General features: G+C 46.9%; 1 long non-coding RNA gene across 1 annotated transcript; it reads left to right on the top strand.

Annotated features, from left to right (window-relative positions):
* Positions 1-7,787: 7,787 nt before the first annotated feature.
* On the top strand, positions 7,788-10,015 carry LOC123638659. The gene is made up of 3 exons (XR_006735423.1): positions 7,788-7,815; positions 9,144-9,255; positions 9,985-10,015. It is a non-coding gene; the product is annotated as an uncharacterized LOC123638659 (long non-coding RNA).
* The last annotated feature ends 5,289 nt before the right edge of the window (positions 10,016-15,304 follow it).

Genomic DNA, 15,304 nt, shown 5'->3' with positions numbered 1-15,304 from the left:
CCAGGCATCAAGACTCCTGCCGGTTCCAAGACAAACAAGAGCCACAGTGGGGCTGACCTTTGGGGCTTTGTCTTATTTGTTTTGTTGGTTTAGGGGCCACACCTCGAGAGCACACATGTGCAGAACATGACCCCTCAGACTACAGGGCCTCACAGGCTGGGACAAGAGGCCACATGCCCCAGGTTCCCACAGCTGCCTGGCTCCAGCACAGCCCAGCTCCTCTCCACGGGGTCCACGGGACACACAGGTTCCCCAAGGGGAGCCACTGCCCTGGAGGATTCTACCCTGGGGGAACAGGACCACTGTCTGTCATGTTGGAACAGTTGAGTGTAGTCCTTGATCGGAGATACTCCTTTATGATGTTGCTAAATAAGAGATTGAGAGGCTGAACCTGGATCCCAACATATCCAAAGTAAGCGTAAGACTTGGCTGAGAGGGATGATACTTTCTTCGGCTTTTCCCATCCTCTTATGTGTAAAAAAAAAAAAAAAAAGTTTGCCACCCGATGAATGCTCTATTGATTTTTGCAAGTTTTCAGAATCCTTCAGGCTATATTGTCCTCAGCGGGCTGGAGTGAGGTGTCCCTGTGTGCATAAAGATACCCGGGGCGAAAGGGCCAGAGGTTAGTCTGGGCTTCTCAGCAGGAGGCGGGATGGGGCAAGCCAGCGCTGTCCCCCAGGGGCAGTTGGGGTGATGAGAGACCCAGACAGCAGTCATAAAAACCACAGGGAGATGCTTGCCAATGTCACGTTGAAATGCTTTGTAAGAATGGGATGGAGCGGGCTGCTCTGTGAAGTAGTGGGGCTCAAATTCCAGTGGGAAGCGGCCATCAGTAAACAAGTAGATAAATAAGGGAATTCAAAGAAGTAAAAAGAGCCGGGTGTGAGTGTTCCTGGCGGGGGACACCTGCAGCAGCTGGGGCTGAGCCTGCTTGGGGAGACGCAGCAGCCACTGCGCATCTGAGAAGGGCTCCCGTCTCCACGGCTCAGTTCGTGGATTAGCCGCTCAGGCCACGTTGCTCCGGGTGGGGTGGAGTGAAATTCAGCCAGAAGACAAATACCACCACCGCCTTGTTCAGCACGTGGAGGACTTACATTATCTCCGTCTCAGGATCATTCATCTAAGAAACATCAACGCACATGTCTCATAGAACTGGTAGAAGGTGGGGCGGCCAACCATCCCAGTTTGCCTGGGATTGTCACCATCTCAGCACTGAAAGTCACACGTCCTGAGAAACCCCTCGGTGTAGGGCAAGAGTTTGGAAATGTCCCATAATAAACCATCCCAAAACTTAGTCACTTACAACGACAGTCATTTCTGTGCACTTTGCTCCTGCATCTGCAGCTTGGGTGAGACTTGGTAGGGACGACGCATCTCTGCTCCAAGTGGCATCAGCTCAAGGGAGGGCTGGAGGATCCATTTCCGTGGCGGCTGTGCGCGGGGAGTTCAGTCTCTGTGCATCACCTGAGATACAGAAGCCACACACACCAGGCCACCTGAAGCCCAACTGTGGCCTGACCGCTGCTGAAGGCGCCCCCCATGCATCAGCGCCACGGGGCCCTGGGCCCTGCTGCAGGGAAGGGGCACAGGAAGAGAGGAGTTGAGGGGTGTCCTCTGCAAGCTCTAGGTTCTAAAGTGAGGGGAGAGGCACAAATCCCCTGTTGTCAAAATTACCCTTAATAGTGCTTCACACCATTAATACTATTAAGCTCCTCAATAAGAACGAGACACCTTGTTACTTCACAGCCCCCTGAACCTATATGTGTGCAACAAGTATTTGTCTAATAAGTGGATTAGAAGGATCCTTCTCAATGCTAGAGAAAGGAAACTACAGAACGCCAGCAAGGTCACTGCTGTTCCCGTTGCCAGTCGCCCTTCACAACGGTGAAGAAACCAGCCGTCCCGGCGTGTCCTAGCACAGCTCGGGAACCTCAGTCAAAGACGTGAGCTCACCCCCGCCTAGCGCGGGAGAGGAGATGTTGCCAAACCTCACTCGTTAGCACACGAGAGGGTCCCGTTCCAGAAGAATGTCGAGAATGACATCTAGGTTTAGGAAAAGACTGGAAGTCTGAAGTTATACCGGATTATTCACAGGGTGCTTGAGATGGGTGCTTTTTTTTCCCCCCATTGTGATTATTTATATTTTCTAAATCTTCTACAAAGAAGGTGTAGGACTCTCATAAGAAGAAACAATAAATGTTATAAAAGAAAAATAATCTGCTGAACTAAAATGTCTTTTGTCAGATCATCATAACGGGTAACGATGATCAAGTGCCTTTGCCTACCAGGCGCTGTTCTGGGGACTGTGTCGTATGCACCTCATTGGTTCATCCCCACAGCCACACAGCGGGGTGGACACTAGCAGCACCCCCGTTTTATAGATGACAGGACTAACGCACAGAGCGGGGAGTAACCTGCCCCAGGTCACGCAGTCATTCACAGAGCTTCGGAGGCAGCGCCTAAATTCCCTTCCTAGAGCGCAGAAGTAGCCTGCCCTCCCCCGAGTCTGCAGTGAGCAGCATTGTGACAAGAAGAGCTTATTCCAGTTGACTTTTGGAATCTGCCCCTACCCCTCCAGTGTGTGCCAGTAAGTGTCTAACGGGCTCTCAGTTGTGGTGGCCCTGGGCTATAACCTCTGCTGACTTCCTTGGTGTAGATACTCTCACCAAGGCCAGTGCCCGGCTGCCAATATGAAATCACCGAATACGGAGTTAGGAAGACACGTGCAGTTGCCCACCATAGTGTATACAGTCATGCGTCTTTTACTGACAGGGACACATCCTGAGAAATGCATCTGTCATTGTGCAAACATCATAGAGTGCGCTTGCATAAACCTAAATGGTGCAGCCTCCTGCACCCCCGGGCTGTCAGGTCCAGCCTCTATGGCTCCTGGGCTGCAGAGCCGCAGGGCGTGTGACTGCCGAACACGGTGGGCAGCTGCTACACAACGGGAAGAATTTGTGTATCGAAACACAACTAAACTAGAAAAGGTATAGGAAAGACATAGTATGATGTCTTGTGTGACCACTGTCACATATACAGTCCATCCTTGACCGAAACGTCATTATGTGACACACGACTATATACATATGTTTATTCACTAGTATTTCGAACCTTGTTCTCCAAGTACTCTTAAGTAGCAATTCTATTCTTATTAAAAATTATTCTCCTTTTGCAAATTTAAAATTAAAACATTGATATGCAGCACATGACTGTATTTTTGTCATATAGATACAATAGATATAAACTGAGTATAGATAATAGGAAAATAATTAGGAAGTGATATGTTTTGAGTATTAAATACCTTTGAAACATAATTTATAAGTTCACATAATTCAATCTGTAATGACAGCTGTGTTTAAACAACCAACCCCCAGAATTCCTGAAAAATTAACAATCAGCTCTCTTGAGTCCGTGTGCGACAGCTCCAGCACGTCGCTGTGACAAGCCCAGACGTCACACGTCAGCTCTCTCGGGGCAGTGGGGAGGACAGGACTCAGCAGGTTGACAAGCTCCTCCAGTAATTCTCGAACACACTGATGCTTGTGTGTTTGAAAACCAGACCGGAGGGCTTTGCTGCCCCGAGCTCAGGTCTGAGAAACTCAGAATCCTCCGCCTCAGCCTCAGCCTCAGGGCTGTGGACAAGGCAGAGGATGGGCTGGTCTGGATTCTGCCAACCCCCTTCCTGCACCACCTACCTCTTGGTCTTTGCTGTTTTGCTCAAGAGGTGACTTGTCTGAAATCTAGACGTGGTGCATTTGAACCCTTTATGTTCTAATCTTCCAAACACCACCAGCTTGGCCTGCAGACACTTAGGACATTCGTGGTTTTGAAAAAAATATATACTGTTTTAAAATGGATAGCATTTATCAATTACTTCAATTGATTCGTTTGGTTTTATAACTGCCAGCCAGTCTGTCAGCTGAGTGCTCCTGCAGCTTTACCTAGAGGGTTTTGGGGAGAGAGAAAATGAAAAAGCTCCAGTTCTTGCCCACTGGAGAGAAAAAAAACAAAGAGCATGTAGGAAAGATATATAATCATGTATAAACTAATACTGCTCTGCACACTGGGTCTTTAAGTTGCAGTGACTTCCTACATCAGAGACTCTTTGGGGGGTCACTACCGAAAATCGTTCCTTCTGGCCTGACACATTTTGCTCAGGACATTGTGGGGGTGAGTGGCGTGGGAGCCGGTGGTGGGAGGGGTTCAGCCCAGCAGAGCGTCTCGGGGATGGATTGGAAGGGAGTGAGTGTGGACCCTTCCAGAAGGCCTCATTGCTGCTCCCCCCCAGCTCCCAGTCCAGAGGTCTGAGGGACACACCAGGACGTGTAGCCCCCGCATAATCACTCTGCTGTGAGTGACTCCAGGGGTGCCCTCAGTCCATCTCAGGTGACGGCATTTAAGAGAGGAAGGAGGGGAGCCCTAGCCGATATTAACTTGATCTCTGCTTATGTGTGCTGGCGTGGAGGAATGCGTGGCTCTCCAGCAGCAGGTATGAAAGCCCTTTTTCATAGCTGGGTGTGTGTGGGTGGAGTGTTTCTGAAAGCCTAGTTATCTGATGTTTCTGTCTTCTGAGGCCCCGCTGAGATTTTATTCCAAACCTTTAAAGGGCTAATGCTCAAGAAATGATGTGAGGTATCAGCTCTGGATAGTGAAGAGAACATCCCATCCTACAGCAACTAAGGGACGGAGATACAGAATAAAGGTGTCTTAGTCTGTTTTGTGCTGCTATAATACAATACCTGGGACTGGGTGATTTAAAATGAACAGAAATTTATTTGGCTCACAGTTCTGGAGGCTGGGAAGTCCAAGATTCTGGCACCAGCGTCTGGCGGTAGCCTTCGTGCTGTGTCATCCCATGGGAGAAGGCAGAAGGACACAAGAGGACAAAAGCAAGAGGGCAAGAGGGGGCCACATGGCTTTTATAACAACCTACTCTCGAGGTAATTCACTCACTTGCATGACAACGACGTTAATCCATTCATGAGGGCAGAGTCCTCATGACCTATCACCTCTTAATCAGGCCCCACCTCCCAACACTGTCGTGCTGGCATTGAGTGTCCAACGTATGAACTTTGGGTGGCACAGTCAAACCATGGCCAAAGCATAATATTAATAGTAATAGCCAGTGTCGATTGAGCATGTACTGCTGGACAGGCATTAGGCTAAAAGCTTTATCCACGTTATCTTATTCTCGAAAGAACCCCATGATGTAGGTACTGCTATTACCTCCATTTAACAGATAAGGATGCTGAGGCTTAAATGAGCCAATTAGTGTGCCAGACAATAGAAAGAAGAGTTAAGCCCCTGCCTGCCTCACACCAAAGTCCAGGCCTTAATCTTTTAGGCTATAAAAAGCCATCTTTGACCATTGTCATGATCGCCTCTCCATTTGGTGCTGAAGCTTTAGTTGCAAAATGCGGGCACTCGGCAAGGGGCCTCCTCCTGGGACCGGAGTCAGAGCCCTGAATACATCCTCCAGTTGCAGGAAGCTCACGCTGGCTCTGTGGCTGTGAGGTTAGAAACTGCAACAGCAAAGGGGCCGTGCAGGGAGGATTATGGAATTGTCCTAGCCAGGGACACAGTCTCCACCCACTGCACAAATAAAAGTGAAAAGGCCTCTATCTCAGGGTTAACTGGGTTCTTTTCTTTGTAAATCCTTTCTAAATATTAATCTAGGCTCGCAACCCTCATGGCTAAGTTAATTTCCAGTTAACAGATGGGAAAATCATTGCCAGTCAGCCACAGCCATGGCGCCTACTCTAGAGGAGGTGTCTGGAGACGCGCGGAGTCCCAGAGGCAGCCGACACCTGGGTCGTCACAGCGCCTGCGTCTGCAGTGAGCTGAGGCCTGAAGAACCGAAGCACCTGGCCACGGATGAGCACGGAGACCAGGGCCCGGCCTGCGGGCTCCGGTTCCAGGCCCTTTCCACTCCGTCACATGCTGGGTTTGGGCAGGAGTCCACACCCCCGACCCCCGCTGGTGCCCCGGCTGTCAGGATGTCCGTCCTTTTCTCCAGGAGGGAGACTAAATTCTAAGCAAACGTTAGCCAAGCCCCTGCCGGTACGGGAAATGGTGCTGGGAGCTGGGGCACAGGGAAGAAGTGAGACGGGAGTTCCTGACGGATAGAAGCGGCAGGGGCACAGGCAGGGGGCCAGCACCAGCCAGGAGTTGACAAATGAAGGCTTTCTGGGAACGCAAGGTAAAATTTGAATTCAATCTTTGCCTGTGGCAGGTTGGCCCCGGGCCGTTATGCTGCACGGGTCCGGGAAGCACCGCTTACACAGGACGCGACGTCGGTCCTACCAGTTCTGTTCTTTCTCTTTGAACTATAGACCAACTACTGAAAACCTGAGGTGTCATCAATCGCTCATTCCACGGTGTTTGTGGCGGCAGCCATGGCCCCTACCTTCATCGAGCTCGGGGTCTAATAGACTTGGGCTGGAGATACATACTCAGTGCCTGAATGAGACCACCTGTGGGAAAGAAATCACGTGAGTACCCGTAAGCTTCCATGGCCTGGGCTTTTGGGCACCACGACCCCCAGCCTGGCAGAGTCACTGCACTCAGACGCTCCCCAGGCCCACCGAGGCCTCCAGGGGCAGAGGAGGACAGCCCCTCTCGGCCTGACCTCCTGAGCCAGGGTAGGGAAAGCTCTGCTTCAATCACACCTGACCCCCAAACCTTGAGGAGCTCAGGTCACATGCCTACAGACCTTTCCAGAACAGTGAGCCTTCCTGGGCACCCATCTGAGCAGCAAACTGTGTCCCAGAGACTTTAGTGCCTGCCTGGAGCTCTGGAGGACACGGTGTGCCAATCCAAAGCAGCTCAGAGCTGCCCAGCCCCGGCAGGGCTGGCGAGAGGGTCGTGGCGGGGAGGCGTGCCCTGGGTCACCCACTAACACGCACCTGCCGTGCCGGGCTCACCTGTCCACGCACACAGGGGCTCTTTGTTCTCTCAACAGGTTGTTCCACTCAGGTTTCCTGGAAACAGTGCGGCAAGGGGTCTGAAGGAGGTTTCTCCTTAAGTTCCCTGCAAACGAAATTGTGGGATTGCAGTGGCATTTTTTGTCATGGCTTCCTCTTTCATAAACCCCTTGTCTGTCGTACGCCTGCTTCCAGTTCAGAGGTTGCTCCTGAAGGCTGCAGATTGCCCTGCTAAGGGAGCGGCAGGGGGCAACCACCCCACCAGCCGCAGAGTACACAGGACAGAGCTGCCGCCAAAGGGACACCATGTCACCTCATCAATATAAAAAGGCCTTTGAAAATCCCCACCTAATACTCACAAAAATGGTCTTATTTTGGAGTTATTACACGGATTTTTCCCCCAAGAGGATGAAATTTCCATACGTCACAGGTTTATTGAAGAGAAATGGCAGAGCGTGGCTCTAAGATCAGGAAGACCCTAGCTGAAATCCCAACCTCTGCGCCTTACACCTGTGTGACCTCGGGCACCCTAACTTCTCCGAGCCTGTACGGTAGTGGTGGTACAAAATAACAATGTGCCACCTTCGTGAGGTGCCTGAGAAGGTGGGGGACAATGTGTGGAAGTCCCACAGCACCTAGTAGGCCCTCAGTAAATCAGAGTTCCTGTTTTTATTTTGTATTTTGTTTTTCAACCCATATTCAGAGGCAGATGTGAAACTGCAGTCAGGTCCCACCCATTTCGTCCTGTGTCAGGCGTCCCCATCCTGAATGCCCATTATAAGCATGTGAAGCGCAGGGGGTCAGAGTTGGAGAGAGCGGTCCTTGCTGCCACGTCGCTCACAGACCATTCACGGGGACAGATGCGCAGAGGCCCCCGCTGTGCAGTGTGGTAAGTGAGAGGCGGGGGGGGGGGGGGGGGGGAACACCTGGCGAGGGTGCGTGTCCCGGGCAGCGCCATCCGGAGGCTTCATGGAGTGGGCGATGTCTCATGTCCATGCAAAGCGCAGTGGGAGCCAACTGGCTGGAGAGGAGAGAACAGACAACCCAGGCAAAAGGAACGGTGTGCGAGAGACCGAGAGGCCAGAGGTCACCGCAGATTCCAGGCTGGGGAGAGCTGGGCTCAGGGCTTCGTGATCTTTTTTGAGCCATCGGCCCCTTGTGCAGCTGTGTGAGGCTCGTGGATCCCTTTTCAGAGTAATGGTTTCAAATACATAAAATACATAGGATGACAAAGGCAGCAATGACATTGAAATACGGTTATCAAAACATTTTAAAATAGCAATAGATGTCTCTATTAACACATTAAATAACAAGATCTAGCAAAGGGTCTGTGAGTACCACAGTCTCTCAGTGGTGCAAAGTGTAAATATTTCAAGATACATGCAACAACTGCCACATGGTATGAAAATGTCTGTGGTTTCCGTTGGTGTCAAACTACCGGTGCTACTAAACCACTGTGGTTGTTGCCCACATTAAAGGAAATTGTCCTAATTGAAGGAAATGCTAAATTTCAGTTTGACGTTAATAGAAAATGTTATTTTATTTTCCCATTTCCCATCTCCAAGAAACCCTTTCTTGGAGTTCAGGGACTTGGAGCTCACAAATGCCTGCTCTAGCTCAGTTCCTCCTCCTGCTCTACCTCCCAGCATCCCGCGATGCCATCACCTCAGCCATGTGAAACCAGATCATTGATGCATTTGTTTGTGTCATCACTGTCCTTCCCTCCAAGGCGCAGGAGCTGTGTCTGTCCTTTCACCTCTGTGTCTCCAGAGCCCAGCGGAGCAGGCCTTGGCCTATATGAGGTGCTCAGTAAATGTCACACTAAGGATTTTAGACTTTGGAAAGGGGTCTGGGAGTGAGGGTTGGAGTGACGATGAGATTGCCCGTGGATTTCAGAGTAGGAAAGAGTCTCTGAGGCGGCCCATGTCTGTTGCATCTGTTGTGGCCCAGGTGAGGAGCCACAGTGGCTGAAAACCAACCTTGTGCTTTCAAAATTTGTGTGATGTCCTTGCTGTCTCTCTTCTCCATTTATTCAGCCAACATTTACTGAGAACTTGCTAGATGGAAGGCATTGAGGTACGATCTCTGTTTCCCACAAAGATGGACAGATACAGTCTCCTTGGGTTTGGGGTATGGCCCACAAGTAACAGTTCACATTCAAGAGTTTACTTGTTCATGAATCGAGTACATATATAATGTGTGCTGTGAATGTTCTAGGCAGTTGGATATGGCACCTCCTGAACAGATGGTATAGGATCATCTAAGGAAAGACAAGACATCCACCCAACAGCTAATACGCAAGATGACGTTGGTGAGCGCCATGGGCCAGGTACAGACTACAGCAGCTGCGTCAGGGAGAGAGCCAGCTATGGAGGAGGAAGGAACGGGCTGACCAGGGAGTGTCATGGCATCGTGGAGGAAGTAGCATCTGAGCTTAGCCCAGGAAGTTGGCAGGATTTGAATAACATTAATTGCAATGATTTACCTTTGCCGGTAGAGAATGGTTCTGTTTGGAATTCTTTGTCCTACTCCTTGAAGCTTCCTTATTGAAGGTCCAGCTCAGACATTGTTGAATAAACCTTCCGTATCTGAGTTCAATCTCACACGTCTTCAGTGTGATTACTCTGTTAGAGCAAGAGTGACCCCTTGCATAATTCTAAATTTACTTTTATAAGGAGGGCAATGTGCAGCTTTCAAACACTTCCATAATCCTTATAATAAGGAAAAAATAAATATATTTTATTTATTTATGGAATTCATACAACTCCTACTTGAGTCATTAATAACAAGGGAGAAAATTTCATGGCAAATTTTAAGACCTGCTGTGGAAAAACAGAAGTGCTTTAAGAAATGAAAACAGAAATGTCTTTAACAATCAGGGACTTAATTTAATATCAAGGAGTTATCACAAAATATGAGATATAGTGTTAATGTGGCATTAATTTGAAGCTCAAAAAGCCCAGAATACAATGGACTTTGAACTCTAAGGATATGTATTAGAGCAATGTTTCTTAGACTTGAAGAATTTACAGAGAATTATTTTTTTTTGCCTTTTCAGAGTTTACTTGTGAACCCCAGTTTGAGAAAACATTGACTTTAAAAACTTAGTCTTTTTATGAAGATATCAAATCGTAAGTTTTCTCTTTATAATTGCTAATTTTAAAAAAAATCACGAAAATGAAAATACAAAATTAAAATCTTGTAGATGTGTAGCCATCTATGATTCCCAGTATAAGGAACTTTGCATTTTAGAAAATTATAATTAAGATAAATAGGATATCTAGTTGCCTGAGAAATAATAGTTGCTGTTATCTTTAATATTGTGATATACTGAAAAAACTTATTCTTTAATTGTAAGTGGCTACTACCTGTGATTGAAAGAAAATAGAATCAAGGGATTCTGTTTTACTTCTTAATTTGTAATGTATATCTCACCTAACCTCCTCCTCTAAAGTTAGCTAAAACAATTGTAAACTCTGCAAAACAACATCGGTGCAAGAATTTTTCATTGTTTTAATTTATCTCTTCTCCACAAAATATGTGCAACTTTAAAATTTTGAAGATTAAATTTAAACATTGATTTATGCCACCATCCTTAATGTCAAAGGCATGTTAAGTAAAATCTTGCTTAAGTGAAGTCTAATGTGCATCCTGTCTAAATTATTGAATAAAAAGGTACTGTTAGTATATGTATAGTCATTGTAAAAAGTGAAATCAGGGCTGAGGAACCTGCAGCCTTAGGCCCACACGTGGCCTTCTAGGTCCTTAAGTGCAGCCTTCTGATTGAATCCAAATTTTACAGAACAAATCCTTTTATTTTTATTAATACATTTTTGTTTGTCTTTTATATTTTTATTTTTAAAATGAACATATTTAAAATACCAAAGAGTAAAATAAGTTTCAACACAATACTCCTCCCAGATTGACCGGCACAGTTAGTGCATTAGTAAGCTGTAAGGGCTAAATTGACGGCTGCTGTGCTCATGATTTAGCTCTAACTTCCCCCGCCTGACTGGGGCCACTACTGCACGAGGCTGGTTGGCGAGAGTTTATGTGGGGTCATCAGCTTTTGACAATAGTGCCCTGTGTTTCTGTTTGAAGTGGAATGTGTGAATAGTTGCACAGCTCGACAGTATTTTTTAATTCTGTCTGCTTAACAGCCCATCATGTCAAAGAAGACGAAGAGAACACTGAAAGAAGAAAACATGTTTTTTTAAATGAGGATTGGGAATTGCAATATTATCTTGTATCTGCTAAAGATAAGATGGTTTGCTTGCTTTGTGATACTGTAATGTCAACATTAAAGAAAGTCAGTGCTCATCAGCATAACACTCATAAGGACCACAAATATTTTAAATTAGAGGGAGAGGTCCAAAAGATTGTATTGCAGAAAGTAAAAGATAAAAAGCAAAAACAAAGGCAAGTCTTTCAAGCAGCAATAAGACCTAGAAATAATTTAGTGTGGATTTGCCATATCATCAGTGTGGATTTGTGATGGCTATTGCAGGGACAGGTGTTAGCCAAAATTTTATCTCTGTAAGAACAGATAGTTAAATTTTATGAAGAACAGAATCAGCAATGTAAATTATTGAAAGAAGATTTCTACAGGAATGCAGCATTTGATGTGATATCATGTCAAATCAAAATGACTTGAATATTTCTTTGCAAGGAAAAAGTCTATATATAATATGTGGCAAAAAAAAAACCAAAACAACAAGCATTTCCAAAAAAGCTATCTTTTTTCAAAACACTTCTTCTTTAAAAGGAAATTTCGGATGAACGTTTTCCCCAGTTAACAAAGGTCATTGATGAGCAGGATGATGTAAGTGAATCATTTGAAGAATACCCAGCTGTTACAGACCTATTAATTGGAGAATACAATGAAAGGTTTGTTGACTTTGAGAATCATGACGTCACACTGAAATTAGCATTTCACCCTCACCTAGTTGGTATCACCAAGGAACCTAAAGAACTACAGATGGAATTGATTGAGTAGATGACATTTTAAAGTCATTGTTTGATGCTAAGAAAGATGCAATTGAAATATGGCAAAATGCATAATACCCATGCCTTTGCCAACATGCCCCCAAAATGCTTTCTTGCTTTTCAGCCACTTATTACTTCAAATCTGCGTTCTCCTACCTAACTGGAATCAAGATGCCCTTGAGGTCACAAATGACTGATTCCCATCTAGGGGATCAACTGAAACTGCAGACTCCATGCTGCAACCAAACATTCACATGCTTTCCAACTAACAGCAGGCACAACGAAGTCATTAAAAGGTTAGTTAACTTTAAAATTAACAAATAGTTTTCATTTTTTGAAATTATCAAGTACAAAATAGTTAGATTTTTAACAAAACAATGTACATTTTTAAGTATATCTAATTGAGGTTTCTTGAATGTGGCCTTATTTGATTACAGCAAATTAACACGGCTTCCAACGTGAAAAGCTTCCGCAGCCCTGGCATGGTCACGGATGAGAAAGTCACATCTGCTTTTACCAGTTCATTCTTTGTACTCTGACTAGTGGCTCAATTGTGGGTCTGCTTTCCCGGCTGACTGGATGTTTGGGGAAGTTCTTAACAATAATGGCCATATTCTGTTCCTGGCACATTTGGCTTTTCTGAGACTGTTTTGCGACGGCCACTGCTGAAACAAAGCTTTGGCGGGGCAGCTTCCCGCCGCCCGGCAAGGCCCTGCGCCGAGCTCTCTTCCCCTGCTGACCAAATCCTTGCGAGCTCGGCCTTGGGTCACCCTCTGTCTTCCCCTCCTTCTCAGACCTGGCTTTCCGCACAGTGCTCAGCTCTAATCATTTTGTGCTCATTCGTTTGTTTCTTTGTATTCCCTGCAATAGTCTCAGGTTAGAATTCTGCACACGCACAACCCAAGAAACCCCACCCGGCGCCCCCCACGCTCTGTGTCCCGGACGCGGTAATAGCTCATGACGGTTCGTGAGCCACACTGAGTGACGGACGGTAACGAGAGAACTCGGGGACCTAAAACGGATTGTGACGCACAGATATTTCATAAGGTCTCTTTAAACCAACATAAAAGAAAAGGAAATTTACTTCCTCACAACAAAGGGTTTTTTTTAATTTTAGTTTTAATTATTATGGGTACATAAAAGTTGTTCACAACACAGTTTTGATTGATAGTTTTTGTTTACATTTTATTTTCTAGCCTCATTCCATAAAGGGATCCTGAGGTTGCTGAAACAAATGACTATAGCCTGAAATATGTTCAAAAGAAATGATTCTAATTTTACTAAAGCTGAGAGGTAACTGGAGAGTTGGTGGCCTGCCAGGTCCCAGAACACGTCCCTTGTTCCCTACTGGCGTCAGTCTCACTCAGCTCCCCAGTGTGGTTCTGAAATAAAGAGGGCTGAGGGCTCACGGGTCTCCCACATCTCACCAATGCCTGGCTCAACCCTGGGCTGCTGCAAACCATAGGCCCTGGGCCCCCGTCAGTACCAGGGTTAATTCATTCACTCTCATCCCCATCATTTCACTCCTCCATCATTTCAGCAAATTGAGCCTGGCCCCAGGCACTGCACTGGGAGTTCCCAGACGGCCACACGTGGTTTGACAAGTGTCAGGATGAGGAGAGGGCAGGGTGCTAAGCGAGCACAGGAGAGCTGCTCCCAACCCAGAATGTGAGGGCAGGAATGGCTTCCTGGGAAAGACCATGTTTAAATTTTAGGTCTTAACAAGAGGAATGAGACGGAGGGGACATGCGGGCAGAGGAAGCAGCAGGGCCGGAGGCTCGGGGACAAGAAACCCCACAGTGTGTCTGAGGCTCTCCAGTGGGACTATCTTAGCTGACCCCTGGGAACCCCCACAGCAAAAACGTGCCCCCGAATTGAATCAGCCTCCCATCTGGGGCCACCCAACTGGGAATCCTCTGGTAAAACCTGCATCTGCACGGACCTCCTGGGACTCAACCGTGTCTGCAGGTGAAAGGTGATTGTTTGCTGTGGGGAGATGCTGTTGGGGGCGCGAGGGCTTGGCCTCAGCCCACAGGACGGGCTGGGCTTTTCTCTTTGCAAGTGGGGAGAGGCAGGGACAGAGCCAAGCTCGCAGTCCCCGTGTGGTTCCCGGAGTACCTCCCAAGGTCAAGGGGACTCCGTGGTAACACCCTCTTCCATAAAAACTAAGCTGGGCACACTAACCCCGACTTCCTTCTAGAAAGGTGGGTGAGGAGGATCTCACTGTCTTGCAGGTCCAGACTAATATGAAGAATTCTTGGCGTCTACCCTCAGGTACAAAATACGTGGAGTCCACGTTCACCGAGCACCCACTGCTGTCTCGCACATGTGGCACCAGCCTCCCTAGAAGTCAGCCTCGTGTGAACAGGGAACTCCAGCTGGGCATGGCCGGGCTGCCTCTTAGCTGACCTCTCCATTCTTCTCTGGGTGCGGCTTGCTGCATTCTTGCGTGCTGGGATCCCTACACAAACCTGGGGACATCTGGGCCCGTGCCAAGTTGGCATATTTCAAACCCCCAGCAATGACAGAAATGTCACTTAAAACAGTCTCCCATCTATTAAGCTAGCACATTTTTTTTAAAGAATAAAGCACAATATTGGCAGGACTTTAAGGAAATAAACACATTTATACACTGCTGGTGGCTCTTAGGAGTGGCTCTTCTCTTTCTTTCTTCAGAAAAATCAGACAATGTGTATGTAACAAAAGCTACAGAACTGTTTGAGCCAGTAATGCCACTTTTGGGAATACACTACAAGAAAATAATTTCAAAGAAAAACATGAATATGTACAAACATAATATACACACAGCAGCTGCAATTTAACACGGCATAAAACTGGAAACAAACCAGACACGCAATAACAGGGGAAATGGCTAAACAAATTATAGAGTGACATGAAATACTTTATGGCCATTAAAAATGACAAGTACAATGGACCATTTCAATGCATGGAGATTAGAATATTTGTGCAACGATAGAATGTAAATGCAGCATGCACACACTGGGTGTAACTCTACTTTTTAAAGTATGTAAATATTCTACAAACATTGCAAGATAGCCTGAAAGGAAGTAAGTTTAATCTAGATGTTCATTCCTTTCCTTGCTCGAGTTCATCATTTACAAAGTGCAGTTTTAAAGAGCAAGTATGTGTCTCTTTAGAAGGACAACAACCGAAACCCTGGGGGACCTGTGGATGTGTCACTTTGACTCTGACCTGCTCGTCTACCTGCAGCACAGAGGAGGACAGGGACCTGCACAGGCCTGGGCCCAGCCAATGCCTGAGGACCATGGTCCCTCCCCTGCTCCCAGGCAAAAGGAAAGGCCAGAGAGGAACGTTCCTCCTGGGGACCTGAACTTGGAATTGGCTGAATATTTGCTGGCTAGAAACAGGTT

This window comes from Lemur catta, chromosome 5 (genome assembly GCF_020740605.2).
Source record: "Lemur catta isolate mLemCat1 chromosome 5, mLemCat1.pri, whole genome shotgun sequence".
Lineage (NCBI taxonomy): Eukaryota > Metazoa > Chordata > Mammalia > Primates > Lemuridae > Lemur > Lemur catta.
Note: the sequence above shows the minus strand (reverse complement) of the source record. Positions and strands in the feature narration are given on the sequence as shown.